Below are 3964 nucleotides of genomic sequence, written 5' to 3'. Positions count from 1 at the left end.
ACTGGAGCACGCTGCCCAGGGAGGTGGTGGAGTCTCCTTCTCTGGAGACATTCAAAACCTGCCTGGACGCCTTCCTGTGTGATCTCATTTAGGTTCCTGCTCCGGCAAGGGGATTGGACTAGATGATCTTTTGAGGTCCCTTGCAATCCCTAATATTCTGTGATTCTGTGATTTTTTTTTAAGTCACCCTCTCCAGAGCCCCTTGAAGGGTCTGACAAAGGAATGCTCATAGGTGTGTGCATCCATAATGCAAAAGATGAGCAGACAGATATCCACCAGTCCTTTTTTTTGGAGCTTTGGCTCCATGGGCATTGCCTCCCTCCTTCCTCCTGCAGGAGACCAAACTCTGGCTGTCCTTTTTGCCAATCCTTGCCACAGAGGAAGGAGAGACTGTCCTGGGGGTCTAATGTGAGAGATTATTCATTCACTCTCCCGAGCCATGTTCCTGAGCCTCTTCTTTTGACAAAAGGATGGCCTGGTCCCTCCAGAAAATAAAAGACAGACTCCCTGCTGCACACAGTGGCCAGAACGGTTGTCACTGACAACCAAATTGAAGATCAGTGAGACCATCTCTGTTTTCATTTATTGCCTTTGGTTCCTTCCTTTTGTTTCTGCCTTTGCACACACACAAGGGACATGCAGGGTCTCTCCTTTTCACATTGTCTTGTTGACATCAGTGACTGGTTTCCGTGTCACCTTGCGTGTTTTACAGGCTGTACAAGTAGAAACACCATGAGGAACCAGCCAGGCTTTACGCCAATGGGCCAAATGGTGCCAGTCCAGAGCCAGAACACCAGCCCCAGGGTAGAAGCAGGCTTTCTGCAAAGCCTAAAAAGGCCAGTCTCACATCAGGGCAGAGGAACGACATCATGTCAAAGTGAAGACATCCAAGACATACACCATCAGCTACTGATGGGAAAATAAAGCAGCACCGAGGGTGGGACTTGACTTGTGTAAATATACCTGGGGAGGGGCTGGTATGGGAAGGAGGAGGTGGTGCTCTGTGGTCAGTCATAAAAGGAAGATGTGAATCAGGTCGCTGCACGTTGGCTCCAGACAGACGTCAAAACCCACTGTATTCAGGGATAGGCAAACACAGCCAGAGAGCCCTGTCGGTGTAAATCAGCCTTGTGTTCATGCAAGTCATCGCTACAACGTCAAGTTACATTAGAAGACACTCTCCCAACATGAAAAGAAACAGTGCAAGAGGGTTGTTTGAAGTAGGATTGCATCATTCTGCACTGCATACAAGCTGAGCTGTGGCAAGTCCAGGAACAGCTGCCAGGGAAATCCTGGAGTAGCCTCAGGGAGGATCTAGAGTTTAACCCCCACAACCAGAGCCCTGGGATTTTGATGCTCTTCCTATCACACTGGGTGCCAAAGGTGTGTCAAATCCACCCACCTCATCCCAATGAGCAACTCCCAAGATGTATCCCCAGAGGCCTTGCTGCTGATTTCACAGCATACAGCATTAGGAACAACACAGCCCACAAACATAAAGGAAGTACCACACCATGTTAAAAGCAACAACAACTGGTGTACAATGAGAAGCTGAAGAGCACAACTCCCTTTTCTTTCCAGTCAGGATACCCCCCATAACACCATGGTCTCCATGCAGGCTTATCCTCTGGAGCCTTGAAACAGCAAGCTCAGCTTCATGAGTGTCAACACAAAAAACTGTCCCAGAAAACATTGCCAAGCAATGTTAAAGCTCACCAAGATGAACATGGCTTTCTCTGTTTCTGTTCAGCACCTAACACAACTCAGGACTTCAACAGTATGGACAGACAGGAGAGCAATGGGACAGAACCAGACCTGAAGTAGACAACTGGCAAACCTGTCTCTGGAGGAAGGGAAAGTCTCGATCCAGCGGTCCATTTACAGGTGATCAATAACCATTTGTGCTAATCTGCTCATCTGGCCTCTGAAGTAGACCACAGGGAAGAAGGACAACTACTGGTGATGGTTAGGTATCCATGCCTGACACCAAGCAAGCAGCTCAACCTTTATACAACTTGATGATGTTAACAGCGATGGCTTGACAAAGCCAATTAACCCACCACAGGCTTGTCTGGTCTCAGCTCTTCAGGGAACTGAGTCTGCTTGCAGAGCCTGCAGTGGAAAGATGGTGCCAACACGTCCTGAAAGATCTTCCTCAAATCTCACCTCTTCCTCATGTCATAAGCATACGTCAGTTCTAAGTATCTAGGTATTGGCAGGAACAGAAGACCAGCTGCTAGAGCTGCACGTACAGCCCAAACTGCAGTTCCCACCTCCAGCAATAACAGCCAGGATACATCTCAGATTGTCAGGTAGAGAACACAGACCCACCACAGCAGAGATGCCTCTTGCTCTAAGAGGTCCAAGGGGAGAAAAGGCAGAGACCTTCCTGTGCAAACAGTAGGGGGAAACAGGAATAAGAGGAGATGCAGAGTTAAAAGGAGAGGCAGATACTGTAAATTTGCAAAGTATCTTACTCCCAAGCAAAAATCCCTCCTGCTTCTCACATTAATCAGGGCACTTAAAACTAGTCCTAACCAGCTGCTCCCACTTCCTTTGTCCAGCTCTTCTTCAAATGCTCAAGCAGCCCACTAAGAAACAGAACAAACATGTGCGAAGACTTGCAGACAAAAACCAAGACCTTTGGAAAACACCCCGTAGGAGCAAGCACCCCTCTCCCAGCACAGAGGCAGCTGTGCTTTACAGTAGGACAGTTTCCAATGTTTTCCTTCTCTGTGCAGACGAGGGATTTCCTGTCCTCCATGGCAACAACCTTGCCTTTACTGAAGGAGCCTGTGCCAATAATCTCCACAGCAGAATGAAAAATTTTAAAGTGGCACTGCCTCTTAGCTCAGGGCTTCAACTTGTTGATGTTTTCCATACCTATGGCCCAAAACCACTCCACTGCCCTCCTGTAAAGGTTGGTGAGTGGGGGTAAATCTCCAGCGCTGCACTGCCCACGCAAGGGGAGTTATTAGTTTCTCAAGCAGTTGTGATGGAAATCTTTCTGAAGAAGGCACCAACCACCACTACCTCCTAGCAAGAGCTGTCTATGCACCTTCAAAAGGACAAGTTTTTTCTAACAAGTAACACTTCCCAATTCAAAGGTGCTCCCCATCATGCAAACAGCCCTGGATTGAGATGGCCCAGGTCTTCCTGCTGCAGGTTTAGAAGTAAAAACTGCCACTCCCTCCTGAAAGGGAGTTTAAAAACACAGCTGAGCTCAGCTAAGCCTCCCCAGCAAGGTCTCCCCTCTCCATCACCTCTGAGTCGCCCTTGCACAGGCCTGCGTGCTTCTCTGCTCCAGGAACACAGATTCAGTGCACTGACTTGGCAAAAAGCCCGCCTTTGTTTTGGCCCATCTCCATTTTGGCCCATCTCATGCCATTTTAGTGAGTTACATCAGCTTGGCACAAGGCCATGTGAACATCAGGACCTGCTCAAGGGATGCAACAGGAACAAAACAGGAGGGGAAGTGAGGCCATCCCCTTTCAGTGGCAGCAACCTCATGATAAAACTACATCTGTCCCTGTCTCAAATTTAACTGGACAAGTTAAATTCGAGACAAATTTGAGCCGGCAATGTGCGCTTGCAGCCCAGAAGGCCAACCATATCCTGGGCTGCATCAAGATTAGCGTGGCCAGCAGGTCGAGGGAGGTGATTCTCCCCCTCTACTCTGCTCTCGTAAGGCCCCACCTGGAGTGCTGTGTCCAGTTCTGGAGCCCCCAACACAAGAAAGACACGGACCAGCTAGGACAAGTCCAGAGGAGGCCACGAGGATGATCTGAGGGCTGGAGCACCTCTCCTACGAGGACAGACTGAGAGTTGGGGCTGTTCAGCCTGGAAAAGAGAAGGCTCTGGGGAAACCTTATAGTGGCCTTCCAGTACCTGAAGGGGCTACAGGAAGGCTGGGGAGGGACTTTTCATAAGGGCAGTTAATGACAGAACCAGGGGAAATGGGTTT

This window comes from Antrostomus carolinensis, unplaced genomic scaffold, assembly GCF_000700745.2.
Source record: "Antrostomus carolinensis isolate BGI_N321 unplaced genomic scaffold, ASM70074v2 scaffold19555, whole genome shotgun sequence".
NCBI lineage: Eukaryota > Metazoa > Chordata > Aves > Caprimulgiformes > Caprimulgidae > Antrostomus > Antrostomus carolinensis.
This window is presented reverse-complemented; position numbering follows the sequence as displayed.